We start from the raw sequence: 21,658 nt of genomic DNA, 5'->3' as shown, positions 1-21,658 counted from the left end.
CTTTGGCTGGTAAGATAGCTGCGGCCATTTCTGGACCGGGATAGCCTCACCGCTGTTGTCCATGCATTGGTTACCTCTAGGTAGGATTACTGTAATGCACTCTATGTAGGCTGCCCTTGAGGTTAGTCCGGAAGCTGCAACTGCTCACTGGGGCAGGTTATTGCCAGCATGACACTGCGCTGCTGAAAGAACTGTACTGGCTACCTGTTAGGTACAGGGCCAAGTTTAAGGTGCTAGTTTTGGTGTACAAAGCCCTATACAGCTCAGGACCAGGATACTTGAAAGACCGTCTTACCCCTTATATACCCAGTCGATCACTGCTCTCTGCAGGTGAGGGCCTCCTGTAGGTACCATCTTATCAGGAGGTCAATTCCTGACTTCCGGGAAGGGTGACTTAGCCTGTGCCTGCTTTTGAGACGGGCTCCTGCCTCAAAAGAAGCTTATTCAGATATATCAGTCAGTTTTTTCTTTTTTTTTTTGACTGATTAAACTTCTCCCGGGTAGGGAGAAACGAAGAGATTAACCTCAAAGCCTATTTTTGTTGGGACGACCAGATCTCATTAATTTATGGGACGAGGTCCAGCCGACGAAGGTGGGACGGATTTTCAACAGCAAGCTCTATCTGTTAAAGCGAACGTTCATCTTATCTTCTAAGAGAGAACGCACTAACAGGCAAGCACCCTTCTTTCTATATTTTTCTTTTACTTGACTTAAATTGTTGCTGTTTAAAAGAGATTTGCCAGATTGATCAGTTTTTGACATCTCACTGGGGAGCCATAACTTCTCTCTGCTACGCACTAATTAATAGCTTATCTCTGTTTTTGTTGCAAAAAGCTGTCCTGGATTTGCATTCTAAAGATATACACAGAAGAGGGATTTCTATTCCAGATTTTTATTTTGAAAAATATTATACTGTTTTGAGACTACTCTCTTTTTGGTCTATTTTATTTTGACGAATCTGTTTCTTGACGATTGCCATTAATTGTTTCGATCCTGGGAACTGCATTTTGTTTACTTAACTATTGGAGAGATAAGGCTGTCTGCTCTGTTTATACTGTGATGTCACCAAGTTTGGAGTATTAACCCAATTGTTGCTGAAATAAGAAGTGGTTTCCCTATATTTTTCTTTTAAAATGGCAATTAAGAAAGTGGCTGAAAATCTGGAAATAACTATGTTTCAGAAAATAATGGATGAGATTGAGATAATGAAAATTGAATTGAGTAAAATGAAGCAGGAGATTAAAGATATAAGGGTCCCTGTGAGAGAGGTGACCCTGGAAGGGGTCCCTGTGAGAGAGGAGACCCCGGAGATTGGAACAGGGGTCCCTGTGAGAGAGGTGACCCTGGAGACTGGAATAGAGGTCCCTGTGAGAGAGGAGATCCCGGAGATTGGAACCAACGTGGAACAGGAACAAGATTTGGAGTCTATGGACTTTAGAAATAAAATCTATTGTTTGGAACTCAATGTTATCTCTGAAGAAATGAATGAAGATTCTAGAGATAAAGTTATCAATGGCATGGATAATCTTCTGGACTGGAATGATGTGATGGAGCCCAATATAGAGAAAATCTATGGAATTAACTGCAGCCATGTGACAATGGAAAAACTTTTAAGAGATGACCCAGTGTATTTTGAAAAAAAGAACAGAGATATGATTTTACAGCAGTATTTCAGCAACCTATTCAGAATGGATGGCAAGAAAATATTTGGGATAGAGGTAATCCCCATCAGACTCTTACTATATGACTATGGCTTTGACAGCAAGATTATTATGGAATACTGATAATGGAAGATTGGATATTGAAATTACTGGACTTAACAAGACTACTGAAGATGGAAGATGGAAAATGGAACTAATAGAGATAATAGAACAATGGCTACTGAAATTATTGAACCTAACAGATTCTGATGTGATGGATTAATTGAAATGTTTATTTTGACTATGGTTATGACAATAAGATTATCATAATTAGTAATGAGATGGATTAATCGATATGCTTATCTGGAAAAAAAAATTGATAGATATATTTCTTAAAGAATTGAAACCTCTCTTTGACTTTTTGTGGAAAGAATAAAGTAATGTTTATGAGATTTGATGATTAAGTAAGATAACTACTGGAGGAAAGTGATTTTATAATATGACTTAAGAGACAGGATTGTTATATATTATAGACTTATAACTGATTTGATCTTTGACAAATGGGAAGTCAATATTTTACTCTTTATTTTTTATTTTTGTTTTTTTTTTTCTTTTTTTCTTTTTGTTTAACTATTTTTGATTTTGTTTTTTGTCTTTGAATGTTTTATGATTTTGTCTTGTATGTTTTATGAAAATCTGAATAAAAATTATTGAAAAAAAAAAAAAAAAAAAAAAAAAAAAGGAGGTCAATTCCTCACAGAATAGGAAACGGACCTTTAGTGTGGTGGCCCCTGCCCTGTGGAATTCCCTCCCCTTAAATACTAGACAGGTGCCATCTCTGTTATCTTTTTAGTGCCTATTGAAGACCTTCCTTTTTCAACAAGCCTTTTAAGTTGAGACCTTATCCCAGTCTTCATCTGTGTTGGAATTGCTTTTAAATATGTTTTTAAAGCTTTTTTTAATATGCTTTTGAAGCTTTTCTTTAAAAAAATCTTTTAAAAGATGTTTTGTTCTAATATGTTTTTAAGGATGTTTTGTTTTACTATATTGTAAAGTCTGTTTTTATGGTGTTTTAGAGTGTTTTTAGTGCTTTTATTTGCTGTCCTGGGCTCCTACTGGGAGGAAGGGAGGGAAATAAATATAATAAATAAATAAATAACAATAGCCATTATTAAAATGTTAGCTTTGGTTATAAAATGTCAGAACGTTCTTGGACATGAGCTTTTAGAATCCTTGGGATGCTCTGATGGTTGCCCATATATACTTACTTCCTGTTGCACAGCAGTGTTTTTTTTTTTGTAATAATTTTTTATTATTCAAATTTTCATAAAACAAACACAAACAAAATCAAACAACAAAAACAATACAACAAAAATAAAAAGAAGAACTTGACTTCCGATTTGTTACAGATCAGCTATAAGTATATAATATATATCAAACCTGTCCCCTAAAACATACGAAATTCACTTTTTTCCATAGTCTATCTTAATTAATCGTCAAATCCCATTATCATCATTTCATTTTTTTCTTTCAACAAAAAGTCCAAAAGAGGCTTCCATTCCTTAAGAAATGTATCTGTCGTTTTTTCTCTGAGAAGGCATGTCAATCTGTCCATCTCAACTAAATCCATTAATTTCAATAGCCATTCTTCCATTGTTGGTATTAATTCCATTTTCCACTTTTGTGCATATAATAATCTTGCTGCCGTAATCATATATAATATTATTCTTCCATATTTCTTTTCCTTTTGTTTATCCATAAAACCCAATAAAAAAAAATTCTGGCTTTGACTGAATATTTATCTTTAAGATTTTTTGCATCATCCTACCTATCTGTGCCCAAAATAATTTTGCCTGTTTACACGACCACCACATATGATAAAAAGATCCTTCTTGTTGTTTACATTTCCAACATACATTAGAAACATTACTATATATTTTTGACAACTTTTCTGGAGTCATGTACCAACGATACATCATTTTCTAAAAATTTTCTTTAAGATTATAGCATAATGTAAATTTCAAACCTTTTTTCCACATATTTTCCCATTGATCCATTTGTATATTATAACCAAAATTTTTTGCCCACTTGACCATACATTCTTTTACTTGTTCTTCTTCCATGTCCATTTTCAATAAAAAATTATACATTTTTGCAATTATACATTCATTATTTGTACACAAACCTATTTCAAAATCAGATTTATTTATTTCAAACCCATACATTTTCTTATCCAATTTGTATCTTTCTAACAATTGTAAATAGGCAAAACATTGAGAACTATATCCTTCCTTTAATAGTTGTTCTCTCTCTTTCATTATATATTCTCCATGCACATTTTCTAATAGTTCTTGGTAAGTTAACCATTTCTCTTTTCCAGCCATTTCTCTTCTATAAAATGCTTCTTGACTTGAAACACATAGTGGTATTTTCGAAAAAAACCTTGTTTTGTATTTATTCCATATTTTCAACAAAGGACGTCTTATAAAATGATTATTAAAATCCACATTAACTTTTACTTTATCATACCATAGATATCCATGCCATCCCCACTTCAGGTTGTGGCCCTCCAAATCCAATAATCTTTTGTTCCTCAATACAATCCATTCCTTTATCCAGACTAAGCAACAAGCAGCAAAATAAAGTCTCAAATTTGGTAATCCCAGTCCTCCTCTTTCTTTGGCGTCTTGTAATAATTTAAATTTAACTCTTGGTTTTTTCCCCTGCCAAACAAATTTAGAAATATCTTTTTGCCATTGTTTAAAAGGTAAATCAGAGGATATGACAGGTATTGTTTGAAATAGAAACATCATTCTCGGCAATACATTCATTTTTATTACAGATATTCTACCCATTAATGACAACTGTAATTTATCCCATCTTAACAAATCTTTCTTAATCTCTGTCCATAATTTTTCATAATTATTATGAAACAACTTTGAATTTTTATTTGTCATAATAATACCTAAATATTTCACATTTTCTTTTATTTTAAAATCTGTCTTCTCCATTAACTCTTTTTGATCCCTTAAAGATAAATTCTTCACCAACATCTTTGTTTTTTGGTTATTGATCTTAAATCCTGCTAATGGTCCAAATTCTTTTAATTTATCCATCAATACTTTAATTCCTTCCAAGGGATTTTCTAATACAATTATCAAGTCATCAGCGAATGCTCTCAGTTTATATTCCTCTTTTTTTATCTTTATTCCCGAAATCCTTTTGTCTTGCCTTATGTCTCTAAGCAGCACTTCTAGAACCAAAAGATCCTGCCGAAATAAATTCTTCACCCAAATTTTTACAGATCAAATATTTAGAATCTTTCTTCTTAATATGAGTTTCTTGTAAACAAATTATATCCAATTTTAATTTTTCAAATAATGAAATACTTTCTTTCTCTTCTGCGACGTATTAGCTCCATTTATATTCCAAGTTAGAAATTTGTAATCCATTTTTAGGCATGTATTTTTAAAAAGTCTGTACCTGTTGCTCCCTTTAATTCATCATCATCCTTTTCTTCCTCTACCTGTTTCTGTTGACTTTGTTTCCCAGGAATTATATCCATGTCTTTGAATTTGTCTTCTTCCATGTCTTTTGAGGCTTTTCTCAAGAAATCCCTTGCTTTTTGAACAGTATTCAGTCGATACTTCTGTTGTCTAAATGTAAAGATCACTCCCTCTGGAACATCCCATCTAAATTGAATTTTACATTGTTTGAGTTTTTCTGTGAAGAAAGCATATTCTTTTCTCTTACGTAGAAGTCTAATAGGAATTTCCTTCATCACCAGTATTTCTTTACCGTCAATTTTGAAGACATTGTTAAAATGATGTTGCAAAACCGTATCTCTGGTCCTCTTTTTTAGAAAGTAAACAAGCACATCTCTTGGGATTTTTTTCATTGTTGCGTATCTGGAATTAATTCTATAAACTTTATCTATTTCAAATTCTATCCGGTCTTCATCCCAATCCAAGGATTTTACCAAGGCATTAACAATTTTCTCTCTGATATCTTCACCTGTTTCCTCAGGAATTGCACGGAATCTCAAGCAACGTTCTTTATCTCTGAGTTCCATAACGGCAATATAGTCCAATTTTTTTTCCAATTCCACATTTAAAATGTCTATTCTATTCTCCAAGGTTTGCACCTTGTCTTTAACATTTTTTACTTCCTGTGTTAGTTGCCCAATTGTATCTTTAATCTGATCCACTTCTGTTTTGATATGATCTTTCAAATCTTTAAAATCCTTTTTCATATTATGAAATTCATCTTTAAAAACTTGTCTGTCCTGTTTCATCTCTTGTTTCATCTCTTGTTTAAAATCATTAATCACCTCCATGATTTTCTGGAACATGTCTATCCCTTCTTGTGTATCAATTGAACCTCTTCGCTCTAAAACTTTAGCTGCTTTCCTGGTTGTCATTCTTGAAAAAAAAAACACCCTTTTCTATTATTAGTCAATGTTCCCAAACTTAGTGGCAAACTGTTTCTTTTTTTCCTCCAACAATAAAAGAGTTAATATTCCAGGCCTGTTAATATGATCTAACCAGCACGGTTCTTATCTCCAGCACGTTCAGGAATGTAAAACAAATCCAGTTCTCAGCATCCAACAGCTAGTAACATACACGAACAGCAGATTCATTCAAAAAAAATAATCCAAGAAAAAAGGAATAAAAAAATAATCTCAGATATATTTCCTTCAAATAATCAAATCATCTTATCTAATAAGTTGCCTCTTATCCATTTTAATCTTTGTAATTCCAAATTTAAGCCAGCTTTTTGTCATAAAAAATAAAACAAGTTCTTTTAATTGCTCCCTTCTTCCTTAACTTTATATGAAAGAAAAAAAGTGTGACTCACCCAGATTTCTGAATTGCTGATTCGTAAACAAGTCTCTTTTACGGTAGTAATTTAAGTCAAATGATAAGATTTAGACAGAAGGAGGCTCGCTCGTTAAAAACGTTTTTTGAAAGAAAGAAAAAGTCTCACTTATTTTCAGCACAGCTTGTTGGAAGTCCGGACTCCGTCTTCTGCTGCTAGATAAGCCTTCTTATCTCAGGGGATTCCTGATCAAATCCAGCCATCTACAGCTCAACGAAGTTTCATGGATAATCTCTTCGGTTCTCCTTTATCTTGGAGAACATTTACGCCAGTCAAAGATTCCTCTTGACCGGCTTTTAACTGAAAAAAGCTTCCTCTGAGGCAGAGCTCCCTCAGAGACAACCACCAGCCAGCACACCTTCCGGGAAGTCCTGTTGCACAGCAGTGTTGAGCATGTCACAGGTTGTCACAGTACTATGATGTGTGGCAAACTCTACTCCAGTGCCCAAAGAGTATCATAGCATTCAGAATTACTGCAGGGATTCTGGTAACATTGGTAGCACAACCATGTAGATGTACTCATTAGCCCAGAGCTTTTTGACAGCTCTTTCTCTTGTAGTTCAATTAATGAAATGGCAATTCCATTAATATTTGGGAGTGGCTGTTGTTGAATATTCATTAGCAGAGATCAACTGTGGTACAGCACAGGGACTTAGGGGGTGTCACCCAGGGACTTGGGTGGTGTCTTAGACCCCTTCCTTTTTTGGGAGCAGGGTCCCTATATCTCTAACTTCCTATAGGCCAATCAGCATGAAAGGGTAGTGTGTTAGCTACTGAGAAGAGTCTTCTAACTTGCTTCCTTGTCTTTTCCTGCTGATTGGAGCCAATCAGAGTGAAAGGAGGTGAGTCAGTCACTGAGAAGACTCTTCTCAGTGGCTAACATTCTCCCCTTTCAAGCTAATCTGCTCCTAGAGATGTCTGTTGCTGCGGGAGAAGGCATTCAGAAGGATCTCATTCTGAACAGGGAAAAAGGGAGGATGGGAAGGGTCATGGCTGTGATTATCATGAAGGGACCCAGTACTTCCGAATTTGCCACTACACTACTGACTGTATGTGTGCATGTGATTTACCCGAAAGGAGCAGGCTGGTTCCCTGCTTTAAATCACTGAGACTTCAGATTTGGTCAAATCAGAAAAAGCTACTTTATTTATAGAAATACATAGTTGATAGGGGGAAAGGCAATCTAGGAAAGGAAATCTGTTTCTGACTAACTAAGTTGGAGGTGCAATGGCCAGGCTTGGACATTGCTCCCATTCTACAGGAAAGAGAGAGAGAGAGACAAGACGCCTTCTCTCCCTTGGCTGGTCAGAGAAGGAGGAAGGAGAGTTTGGAAGGAGTGGTTGGCTTCCCTAAGGGTATCAGTTTACAATGGAAGGAAGATAGATAGGTGAGCATAGATAAAGATAGCCAACCTAACTAGCTGGAGGGCTTTATGTCTATTTCCTCTCAGGCATGCATACATCAACCCCAAATTTGAGTTGCTTTTCCTACACCTTCCGCAGGGTTCAGGGTATACTTGCCTCTGGGTGGATGTTCTTCTTCTCCAGTTTGAGTACATAACAGCTGGTTTTTGTTTTGTTTTTTAAAACCTATGTTTGAAAATGAACTAAATCTGAGGAAAAGATGTAAGGGTGAAGGCAAAGCAAGCACTTTTAGAGAAGTTAGCATTGCTAAGCAGCAGGTCTCGGATTACTTTATAAATGTGATCAGCAGGAAGGGCAATGGGCAGCAGACATACATTCATAGGATGACTTTATTGTCGGGCATGGAAAAAATATAAGCTGGTGGGATATGATAATGCAATCCTGGAAATGTGAGGATGGCATGCCATGAGCAGGGCTGCTCCAGCATCATGGGGAAAGAAGAGTTTTCTAAACCAAGGGTGGGGAGCCTCAAGCCTGGTGGGCTACATGCAGCCCTCCAAGCCTCCCTGTTTGGCCCTCTGGCCCTCAGGCCACCAGTAGTGGCACCAGAAAAACTTTCATCGAGGGACATAGATGGGGCAAATTATTCCCCTAACAGTACATTTACAGCCAGGCGAAATATATGGGGGGGATGAGCGCATTGTTTGGGGGGCACTTAACCCCTCTTGGCACCACCCCTGCAGGCCACATCCCTTGCTGGATCTGCTCTGCGCCCGTCTCAAGCACTCTTTGTCTGGCTGGTATTTGTCCTTGGACTGTGGTCATTCCTCTTGTTTCTATGGAAAAGGGATGGAGTGTGTGTGTGTGTGTGTGTATGTGTAGAAACCGCTGAGAGGTGGGATGAAATCTACTGGACGAAGGTCAGAGTCACATCTGCCCACTTTATTGCTCTGCGCACTTTTGCCTCTGCCCGTGTTCACCATTGGCATGCAGCCCCTGGAAAGTTGCCCATGAGGGAATGCCATCCTCGGGCTGAAAAAGGCACCCCACATCTGTTCTAAACCAGAGCTTGGAAGTAACTCGTTATTTTTAACGAGTTACTTGTAATTAGTTACAATTTTAAATAACGAGTGGGTAATTCCATTACATTTGGCAAGTAAAGGAACAACTAGTAATTTCCCTACTTTTCAGCTGCAACTTTAACATTTCCACGTTAGGTTGGACGTTACTTGGGGGCAGGAACAAGGGGAAGTCAGCTCCTGGCTGTGATTGGTTAACACAAGACATGTGCCTCACACTGATTGGACCTCTGCGCAGACTCTCTCTTCCCTTGTGATCTGTGTTAGGAGGCACGAGGGAAGAGGTGAATAGGCAGGGCCTGCTACCGTCTGACTCTGAGAGGAAAAAATGGACGCCGGAGGAAAAAGCCAGGGCAAGGAAGGCAGCAGCAGAATGGCGAAGAGCTGTGGAGGTGAGTGACGATGATTTGTGTGTGTGTGTGTGTGCCCCGGTGTGTGTGTTTTTGGCTGGAGTCTCTGGTTTTGGGGGGGGCCTCCGGCTCTCTGGCTACCACCCCTTACTCTCCGGACTCTCTGCTTCAATTTTTTTTAAAAAAGTAAGTTTCTAGGTGGTCTAATTCCCGAGATATACACCAAAACATAACCCCCCCCTGCACAACTTTTTTTTAAACAGATCCATGCTCTAGCTACAACTCCCATCAGCCCAATCCAGTGGCCATGCTGGCTGGGGCTGATGGGAGTTGTAGTTTAAAAAAGTAACTTTTCAAAGCTCTGGCTGTAACCCCGCCCTTTCATGATTGTAGCCAATGACGCCAGAGTTGTGACTTGTTGATCCAGGCATGCTTAGGCTGAACGTCAGAATATGGTGGCTTTGAGTTTTTTGCAGTTTGCGTAAGTAATATGGCTTAATGTTTTTTTTCCTCTTCTGTCCAAGAGTCAGACCCTGGGCTATGAAATATGAAAGTATTTAATCCAATATCTGCTTTTCTGGGAGTAAAGCCATTTCTGGGAGTAAAGCATGTACCTGGAGTAAACCCCATTGAACTCCATTAGGACTTGCTTTTGAGTAGACATGGTTAGGATTGTGCTGTAAATTAATGGGACTTGTGAGTAAATATAGTGCAGACTTGTGTTTGTGTTGTAAATCTCTCTCCCTCCAACCCTATTTTTAAAGAAATTAGGCAGGGTTTATCACAGTTTTTATTATGTAGGAAACTAATACTCATTTTATTAAAAAATGAATGAAGTTTATTTATTTATTTATTTTTATTATTTGATTTATATCCCACCCTTCCTCCCAGTAGGAGCCCAGGGCAGCAAACAAAAGCACTAAAAACACTTCAAAAATCATAAAAACAGACTTTAAAATATATTAAAACAAAACATCTTTAAAAACATTTTTAAAAGCTTTAAAAACTTTTTTTTAAGAAAAAGTTTAAAAACATATTAAAAAGCAATTTCAACACAGACGCAGACTGGGATAAGGTCTCAACTTAAAGGACTTGTTAAAAGAACAAGTTCCTTATCACTTGAGGCTGCAGTTTTCCCTGGTTGAGTAAGCCCCATTGAATACATTGGGACTTGCTTCTGAGTAAACAAACATAGGATTGCACTATAAATATCTTTACAGGTTATATAAATAAACATATTTGATAGTCATGCTTATATAAATATTTTCATAGAATCATAGAATAGTAGAGTTGGAAGGGGCCTATAAGGCCATCAAGTCCAACCCCCTGCTCAATGCAGGAATCCAAATCAAAGCATTCCCGACAGATGGCTGTCCAGCTGCCTCTTGAATGCCTCCAGTGTCGGAGATCCCACTACCTCTCTAGTAATTAGTTCCATTGTTGTATGGCTCTAACAGTTAGGAAGCTTTTCCTGATGTCCAGTCGAAATCTGGGATCATCGAGAAGAGATCCCGGCCCTCCTCTGTGTGGCAACTTTTCAAGTACTTGAAGAGTGCTATCATATCTCCCCTCAGTCTTCTCTTCTCCAGGTTAAATATGTCCAGTTCCTTCAGTCTCTCCTCATAGGGCGTTGTTTCCAGTCCCCTGATCATCCTTGTTGCCCTCTTTTGAACCTGTTCCAGTTTGTCTGCATCCTTCTTGAAGTGCAAAGACCAGAACTGGACACAGCACTCAAGATGAGGCCTAACCAGTGCTGAATAGAGGGGAACTAATACTTCACATGATTTGGAAACTATACTTCTGTTAATGCAGCCTGATATAGCATTTGCCTTTTTTGCAGCCACATCACACTGTTGGCTCATATTCAGCTTGTGATCAACAACAATTCCAAGATCCTTCTTGCATGTCGTACTGCTGAGCCAAGTATCCCCCATCTTATAACTGTGCATTTGGTTTCTTTTTCCTAAGTGTAGAACTTTTACTTCCACCCAGTTTTGTCATGCTGTGTCCCTATAAGTATCCAATTGCATACTATGGTTGTACAATACTTCCTTTACATTTTAAGTATGCCTTGGGGTAGTCATGGTTCTCCATTGTTTTCATCCTGAGGGGCAGATAGGCTGAGAAATGGTGAGTAGCCCATGGTCACCCACTACAATTTATAGCTTATTTTCATTTTGAAAAATTAATTAAAACAATTTACATGCAGGCAAAATTTATTAAGCGGATTCACACAATATGTGTAAAGCACATCCAACTCGCATTTAAAGTGCATGACTTCCCCTAAAGAATTCTGGGAAGTGTCATTTCCCCCTCACAGTTATAGTTCTCACCACTCTTAACAAACTGCAGTTCCCATGATTCTGTGGTGGGATTCATGTGCTTCAAATGGGTGTTGAATGTGCTTTAAAGGAATGGTGTGGATCTGCCCTAGGTATGATGTTCATTCAAGAGTGAATTGAAAAGAACAATTTTAAAAGATACTTCTTACTCTTTCTGAAGTAAAGGGTCAAATCTGTAATCTCACCACAAATTGACAGACTTTCTGAGAAAAACATTAAAGAGACACAGGGTAAATTACCGAAGATTTACTTTGAGTTGATGGAAAATTTAGAATTGGTGGATACCTGGAGATACATAAATGATAACGCAAAGGAATTCACTTATTTTTCAGAAAGACACAAAGCATTCTCGAGGATTGACATGATTTGGATGTCTAAAAATCTAGTGAAAGACATCTCCAAGATGGACATATTACCAAAAACTTTCTCTGATCATAATCCTGTGATATTAACTTTTAAAAAGAAAAATCTTGGATTTACATGGAGACTAAATGAATCTTTATTACAGAATGATAAAGTAGTACAAGAATGTAAGAAGAAATTAAAAGAGTTTTTTGAACATAATTTATATAAAGGAACAGATGAAAATATTGTTTGGGATACAAGTAAAGCATTCATGAGGGGATATTTTATTAAATGCAACTCTGAATTAAAAAAGAAGAAACAACAGAAAATGCAATTAATCTTGGAAGAAATAAAACAAAAAGAGGAAGAATTGAAAAAGAATCCAACTAAAGTTTTTATTGTAAATCAAATTAAAATGTTACAGAATCAAGTATCAATGCTGACAGTGAGAGAAATTGAAAGGAAAATAAATTTTGCTAAACAAAGGACTTTTGAATTTGCAAATAAACCAGGGAAATGGTTAGCATATAAACTAAGAAAAGAACGACAAAAAAATCTTATTTTAAAGATACAAGAAGGAGATGAGATGTTGACGGATAACGCAAAAATTCAAAAGGTTTTTCATCAGTATTATTCAACTTTATACAAGTGTCAGGAAATTCCCTCTGAAAAAATAGAAGAGTACATATCTAAACAGAATTTGCCTAAAATTACAGATTTTCAGAGACAAGCTATTAATGGCCCTATCACGTCAAGAGAGATATCTGAAGCTATAAGTAAAATTAAATTAGGAAAGGCGCCAGGACTGGATGGGTTATCAGCAGTGTACTACAAATGTTTAGAGGAGGAACTCTTGTTACCTTTACAGTATACAATGAATTCTATTTTGCAAGAGGGGAAGATTCCCGATAGTTGGAAAAATGCTAATATAACATTAATACCTAAAGAGGAGCAGGACCTAACTAAAACAAAAAATGATCGGCCGATATCTTTATTGAATAATGATTATAAAATATTTACAATGATTTTGGCAGAAAGAATTAAAATAATATTGCAACAATTTATCCAGGAAGATCAATCGGGTTTTTTACCTAAAAGACAATTACGTGATAACGTCAGGAATGTTTTGAATGTGTTGGAATATATAGAACAACGAAATGATAAACAAGCAGCTTTGATCTTTTTAGATGCTGAGAAAGCATTTGATAATTTGAATTGGAAATTTATGTTTAAGGTTCTGGAGCAAATGGATTTTGGAGATAATTTTATCTACCTATGTGAGTTTCTGCAAGACCTGCTCCCTGCGTTTCTGGCTGATTTCCATCTGGCCTGGAAGGGCGGGGCCCTGTCTCTCTCCAGCTACAAAAGCAGCAACTGCTGAAGGGGCCAGAGACCATCTACCTGTGTGAGTTTCTGCAAGACCTGCTCCCTGCATTTCTGGCTGATTTCCACCTGGCCTGGAAGGGCGGGGCCCTGTCTCTCTCCAGCTACAAAAGCAGCAACTGCTGAAGGGGCCAGAGACCATCTACCTGTGTGAGTTTCTGCAAGACCTGCTCCCTGCATTTCTGGCTGATTTCCACCTGGCCTGGAAGGGCGGGGCCCTGTCTCTCTCCAGCTACAAAAGCAGCAACTGCTGAAGGGGCCAGAGACCATCTACCTGTGTGAGTTTCTGCAAGACCTGCTCCCTGCATTTCTGGCTGATTTCCACCTGGCCTGGAAGGGCGGGGCCCTGTCTCTCTCCAGCTACAAAAGCAGCAACTGCTGAAGGGGCCAGAGACCATCTACCTGTGTGAGTTTCTGCAAGACCTGCTCCCTGCATTTCTGGCTGATTTCCACCTGGCCTGGAAGGGTGGGGCCCTGTCTCTTTCCAGCTACAAAAGCAGCAACTGCTGAAGGGGCCAGAGACCGTGTGTGTGTATGTGTGCGTGAACCTGCTGCTCGGGATGTCTATAGACTACTGGGGTTTTGTTTTGTATTATATGTTATATTTTACTCTGTTATATTTTAGTCTATGTACGCCGCCTAGAGTGGCCGTTAATTCGGCCAGATAGGCGGCCTAGAAATAAAATTTTATTATTATTTATTATTATAAATGGATTAGATCGATTTATACATCTCAGAAGGCACAGATAATTGTCAATGGGGGCTTAACGGATTCATGTGAAATACAAAAGGGTACAAGACAGGGATGTCCGTTATCTCCCCTTTTATTTATCTTGGTCTTAGAAGTGTTGCTTAGAGATATAAGGCAAGATAAAAGGATTTCGGGATTAAAGATAAAAAAAGAAGTATATAAACTGAGAGCATTTGCTGATGACTTGATGATTGTATTAGAAAATCCTTTGGAAGGAATTAATGTATTGATGGATAAATTAAAATAATTTGGACCGTTAGCAGGATTTAAGATTAATAATCAAAAAACAAAGATGTTGGTGAAAAATTTATCTCTAAGGGAACAAAGAGAGTTAATGGACAAGACAGATTTCACAATAGAGAAAAAGTTGAAATATCTAGGTATTATTATGACAAATAAAAATTCAAAGTTGTTTCATAATAATTATGAAAAATTATGGACAGAGATTAAGAAAGATGGGATAAACTACAGTTGTCATTAATGGGTAGAATATCTGTGATAAAAATGAATGTATTACCGAGAATGATGTTTTTATTTCAAACAATACCTATAATATCCTCTGATTTACCTTTTAAACAATGGCAAAAAGATATTTCTAAATTTGTATGGCAGGGGAAAAAAACCAAGAGTTAAATTTAAACTATTACAAGATTCCAAAGAAAGAGGAGGATTGGGACTACCAAATCTAAGACTTTATTTTGCTGCTTGTTGTTTGGTCTGGATAAAAGAATGGATTTTACTGAGGAATAAAAGACTATTGGATTTGGAGGGCCACAACCTGAAGTGGGGATGGCATGGATATCTATGGTATGACATGTAGCTTACTGCGTGTGTAGGTGAGACGTGGTATGAGTCCAAGAGCCGTTTAGAACAGGAATAAGACAGGCCAGGCAAGTTTCATGTAAGAGTCTTTACTAGGCAAAGACATTAGAGACATCTTCCTCCATTGACAATTCTTCCCCCACACCCGAGATCCTGCCAGTTCCCAGCTTATCACACACTCAGCTAGCCACACTGACCTTGATTGTCTGGAACTCTGTTCTCACAGTTTAACCCTTCTGCTTCAGGTTTCTCTCTCTCTGCTAAAAACCTTATCTGTAAGTCTCACAACCTGCGTCACTGACCAACAGCCCCCACCTGAGACTTGCAGACTTCAAAACATCAAGTTACAATTATTACATCTCTACAACATTAACCATTACAAATACATTTCAGTACATGAATTCTTATAGTTTCTATTTACAGTTTCAGTTCAGTTCAGTTTCTCTTTATTCTTTATTTACACAAGTTTCACAGATTCAAGTTTGCTTTTATTTGATGATACAATTACATTTCATTCTTCAACACAATATTTCCACATTAGACCCATTGTTTCTTTATCTATAGGCCCCTCTTTTTCCCATTCCTCTGGAATTTCATCTGTTTCATTATTCTGTTGTGTAACATTAAATGCAAATCTCTGAGGAGGTTGACCTTTCGTTTTTCTCTCTGATCTCCTGACATTATCTATTTCCATTTCTTCCTCACTTTCAATTTTAGTTGGACCAGCACTTGTACTTGGCATTTCTGTATCATGTGTTGTCATGTCTTCACTTCTCAGCCTTTTAACAGTACGTTTGCCACTCTGAATCAAATCTGTTAATGTAGGTTTTAATGGAATTTGCTGCCCGAAAGGAACATCTGCAGCTTCCTGTTTGTTTTCACTCTCTAAGATCACTGTTTGGCTGTGTCTCCAAGGTTTCTCTATCACTTTTATGTTTCTGCTTAACACTACTTGTTGTTTCTCAGGTAACCAAACTCTGTAATATGAATTCTGAACTCCCAAAATGCGTCCTGCTTGTGCTCTTGAGTGTTTTGCAACATGTACCCAGCATTTTGCCCCAAAACGTTCTATGTGTGTCACCCTGGGTTTTCTTCCAGTCAGTTTCTCATAGGGAGACATGCCTATTGTTCTTTGCATTAGGCGGTTCTGAATATAAACAGTGTACAGTATACATGCACCCCAATAAGTGTTATTCATATCAGCATCTGCTAGCATTGCTCTCAATGAATCCTGCAATGACTGGTTCCTCCTCTCTGCCGTGCCGTTGGAGGATGGGCTGATGGGTGAGACTATGAATTATTCCCTTCTTTTCCAAATATGTTTGAAATGAATTACTGGTAAATTACTGGTAAATTCTCCTCCTCTATCTGATCTGATATTTTTGATAACAGCCCCATGTTGTGTCTCTGTTTTCTGTATGAATGTCTTTAATTTCTCTTCTGCATCACTTTTCTTTTTCAATAAGAACACATGTGTAAATCTGGAAAAATCATCCACAATCACTAAATAAAACCTTGCTCCACCTTTTGAGCACTGAAAAGGACCAGCTAAATCCACATGTATAAGCTGATAGGGTTCTGAAGTCGTGCTTTCACAGTTCTTATTTACTGGCTTCACAGTCATTTTTGTTTATAACATACCTCACACTCATCCACATGCTCACAGTGTGTTAACTTCAAATCTTGACTATATTTTGGGGTGTTTTGTATCTTTTGAAAATGTCCGTGTGCTAATTTTCTGTGCCATTCATGGACACAATTCTCATGTTTCTCTTTATTTACTGCTATCCAAGCACACATGTCTTTATCAATCTTGCATTCAACTATAAACATTTTGTTCTGTAATTTCCCTTGCATGCATATTTCGCCATCTTTTCTCACAAAACATCTATCCCCTTCAAATGTAACTTTACAACCTATTTGAGCCAATTTTCTCACTGATAGAATGTTATATTTTAAACCAGAAATTAATAATACATCTGTTAAAATTCCCAAATTACCCATCTTCAGCGTTCCTCTTGCTGTCGTGTCCTGAGTAGATCCGTCAGCCAGATAAAGCTTCTCCTGCGTCGGCTTTGAAGTGTAAAATAAACTAGAGTCTGTGATTAGGCAATTAGACACTCCACTGTCAAGAAGCCACTTAGAGTTAATCAGTTTATTGCTCTCTTTAGAAACAAAGTTCACGCTTGCCCTCTGACTTTCAAAGTCTCTGTAATTCCTCTTCTTTAAACAATGTCTCTGTATATGCCCACGTGACCCGCAAAAATAACATGTTTTAGTCTCTTCCCTGCTTCTTTGATTTCGTTGTTGTACAGACACAGTCTCAGCCTCTTTTAAGTCCATTTTCTTGTTTTCTTGTCTCCTACACCATTCTTGTTGAAGTTTCTGTTCCACAAAGTCCAAAGATAGAGTCCCGTCTGGTTGACTTTCAAGACCAGCAACCAGCACGTCCCATTTTTGATCAAATGAAGATAACAGGAGATAAACCATCTGCAAGTCATTATGATGTACGCCTCGATCTTGCAGCTCTGCTTTTAATCTACGAAATTCAGCCAAATGCTCTTCCATAGTCACATCATCAGTAAAACTCATCTGATATAGCTTCCGTGCTAAACACAGCCTGCTTCCCGCAGTTTGCTGTACATGTGCAGCTCTTAACTTTTCCCACATCTGATTAGCCGTCGGCTCATTACTCACCAGCAACAGTTGTGAATCTGATAGCCCCAGAGTAATAAAAGCCTTCGCTTTCTCGTCTTTCTTCAGCCACGCTGCTGAAGGAGCTGCCGGAGGGGTTTTTTCCACGACATCATTTAAATCCTCTTTAATCAGAACAGCTCTCATCCTCCACTTCCAACTGGAGTAATTTACAGCATTCAGTCTCTCCATCGGCATCCCGGAAGACAGATTTACAGCCATGTTGCTCACTCTTACTTGCCTCTCACTTGCGCTTTGTTTCTCTCTGCAACAACGCCACTTCACCAGTTCTCGAACCCGCTACAACGCCTCATAATCTGGGCCCATAACCCCTGTAGCTTACTGCGTATGTAGGTGAGACGTGGTATGAGTCCAAGAGCCGTTTAGAACAGGAATAAGACAGGCCAGGCAAGTTTCATGTAAGAGTCTTTACTAGGCAAAGACATTAGAGACATCTTCCTCCATTGACAATTCTTCCCCCACACCCGAGATCCTGCCAGTTCCCAGCTTATCACACACTCAGCTAGCCACACTGACCTTGATTGTCTGGAACTCTGTTCTCACAGTTTAACCCTTCTGCTTCAGGTTTCTCTCTCTCTGCTAAAAACCTTATCTGTAAGTCTCACAACCTGCGCCACTGACCAACATGACAAAGTAAAAGTTAATGTGGACTTTAATAATCATTTTATAAGACGTCCTTTGTTGAAAATATGGAATAGATATGGAATAGGTTTTGTTCCAAAATACCATTATGTGTCTCAAGTCAAGAAGCGTTCTATAGAAGAGAAATGGCCAGAAAAGAGAAATGGTTAACTTATCAAGAACTATTAGAAAATGTGCATGGAGAATATATAATGAAACAGAGAGAACAACTAATAAAGGAAGGATATAGTTCTCAATGGTTTGCCTATTTACAATTGTTGGAAAGATATAAAATGGATAAGAAAATGTATGGTTTTGAAATAAGTAAATCTGATTTTGAAATATGTCTGTGTACAAATGATGAATGTATAATTGCGAAAATGTATAAACTTTTGTTAAAAATGGAAATGGAAGAAGAACAAGTAAAAGAGTGTATGGTAAAATGGGCAAAAATTTTTGGTTATAACATACAAATGGACCAATGGGAAAATATGTGGAAAAAAGGATTGAAATTTACACTATGTTACAATCTTAAAGAATTTTTTTGTAAAATGATGTATCGTTGGTACATGACTCCAGAAAAGTTGTCAAAAATGTATAGCAATGTTCCTAATGTTTGTTGGAAATGTAAACACCAAGAAGGATCATTTTATCATATGTGGTGGTTGTGTAAACAGGCGAAATCATTTTGGACACAGATAGGTAGGATGATGCAAAAAATTCTAAAGATAAATATTCAATTAAAGCCAGAATTTTTTTTAGGGGTTTTATGGATAAACAAATAGAAAAGAAATATGGAAGAATAATATTATATATGATTACGGCAGCAAGATTATTATATGCACAAAAGTGGAAAATGGAATCAACACCAACAATGGAAGAATGGTTATTGAAATTAATGGACTTAGTAGAGATGGATAAATTGACATGCTTAGAGAAAAATCGACAGATACATTTCTTAAGGAATGGAAGCCTCTCTTAGACTTTTTGCTGAAAGATCAAAATGAAATGATGATAATGGGATTTGACGATTAATTAAGATAGCCTATGGAGAAAAGTGATCTTGTATGTATTAAGGGACAGGTTTGATATATATTATATACTTATAGCTGATCTGTGACAAATCGGAAGTCAAGATTTTTATTGTACTATTATGTTTTTGTTTTTGACTTTGTTTTGTTTTGTTTTCTGAAACTTTGAATAAAAATTATTAAAAAAAAAAAGTACAATTTTAAAAGATACTTCTTACTCTTACTCATTTTTCAGACCTCTTTCTGAAGTAAAGGGTCAAATCTGTAAAAACATTTGGAGCAGCCACATTAAAAGATAAGGGCAGGGTATTCCAGGCAGGGGGTTGCCAACCCTGCTTGGATATGGATGTCTTTGCAGAAGAACCCTAGTCAAGGTTTACCAACAGCACAGTCCAAACTATATCTACTTAGAAGTCAGTCCTGTTGAGTTCTATGGGGCTTAATCCCTTAGTAAGTGTGTTTAGAATTGCAGCCTTCAGGAGCTTCCATCTTTACTCCCCAAAGCTCCCATCTAACATCTCCACAACACTAGGCTCCTTTGTCTCTGCTGTGGCCTTCTGGTGACTGCCCTAGCCTGAAGGCACTTAACCCTTCTTGCTGAAAGCAAGTAGGCTAGATTAATTGTTCCCTACCCAGGCTCATATATATAAAATATAAAAGATAAAAGATAAATGGCATTTTGTCAAAAGTATTTTTGTCTACATTTTATACCTCATCCTTGGTTTTCCAAGCTTGGCATGGAATGCTTCTCATACAGAATTAATTTGAAATGCTGCATATTTATTATCATAATCATCATATTCAAAATAAAAAATATATGTACCGCCTTCAAGTTGTTTCCAACTTATGGTGACCCTATGAATAGGGTTTTCATGAGGCTGAGAGGCAGTGACTGGCCCAAGGTCACTCAGTGAGCTTCATGGCTATGTGGGGATTTGAACCCTAGTCTCATTTTGTTCTCACAACAACCCTGTGAGATAGTAGGTTAGACTGGCCCAGGCAGGGTTATTTAGTGAGCAAAAATGATGCAAATAGGATCTCTTTTAATTGTGCTATCGACCTGCTTACTTCCACTCTGACTGGGGGATCTTGCAGCATGGGGAAGAGATGGGGGCACATCACAGCTGAAGTTCACCCATATAGCAGCATTATCTCTTGTTTATTACAGAGATGCCTGTTGCAGGTTTTGCTGCTGAGAGCAGCAGTCAGTTAGTGCGGCCACTTGAGTCACAGCTTGTTGATCCTGAGGAGGCAAAACTAGAAAGTGAGGTTCAGAAAGGAGGCCCTGTGCACGAGGAGGAGGAGGGCATGAAGCAGTGCCAGTTGCCCACAGCCACATCTGCAGAACAGCAAGTACCATGGTTTGGCTTTGAGAAAGCTTGTACATTTGTGAGCCAGAGTGGGAAAAATGTTGTTGTACGATGCAATTACTGCCTTCCAAGGATCAAAAATCTGAGATCAGCTGTTTCCTCCTCATCCAATGTGAAGAAACATTTTGAGGTAAGCCTTTGTCATGCTGGTCCTCAAAGAGTGTCCATTGTCTATTTATGTTTAAATTGTGAAGTTCCTCTTCCATTTTTTCTTGGATTCGTGCTTTGTTCTTCTTCCTCAGAGGGCACACCCTGAGAAGCTGAGAGCAATTGAAGAAGCAATAAAGGCAAGGAGACGTGGCCTTCCTGAACCAATGCATGACACCCCTCCTCCCAAAATGCTGAAGCAGCAGCAGACAACCCTTGAGAGGTGGGGATCTGGCAGGGAGCCTGTCACCCAGAGCAATCTCGACAGGAGAATCATTGATTTCATTGTAGAGGAGACATTACCACTTCAGACTGTGGACAAACCATCATTCATTAATCTGGTTCGCATTGGACTCCCCAAAGATCTCACCATCATATGTGCCAAGACTCTGAGAGACAGAATTGAGAAGAGAGCATGCCACATGAGAGAAACTCTTGCAAACCGAATAGGTGCTGTGGCATATATAGCAACCACTGCTGATTGTTGGACCAATGGCAAGAAGAGTTACTTTGGGGTAACAGCCCACTGGATCAACCCAACTACCCTGAAACGTGAGGTCGGGGCCTTGGCTTGTAAGCGTCTGAAGGGGCGCCATACATACGATGTCCTTTCAAAAGCACTGCATGATGTACATGTGCAGTACAGGATCCACAACAAAGTTATGTGCACTACTACAGACAATGGCTCCAACTTTGTGAAAGCGTTCAGAGTTTTCATGGCCAAAGAACCAGTGGAAGCTGCAGGCACCAGTGACGATGATGGTGATAACCAGGAGGAGGAGGAGGCTGAGGTGGAGTTTGTGCCTATCTGTGAGATCCT

Source organism: Rhineura floridana, chromosome 4 (genome assembly GCF_030035675.1).
Source record: "Rhineura floridana isolate rRhiFlo1 chromosome 4, rRhiFlo1.hap2, whole genome shotgun sequence".
Lineage (NCBI taxonomy): Eukaryota > Metazoa > Chordata > Lepidosauria > Squamata > Rhineuridae > Rhineura > Rhineura floridana.
This window is presented reverse-complemented; position numbering follows the sequence as displayed.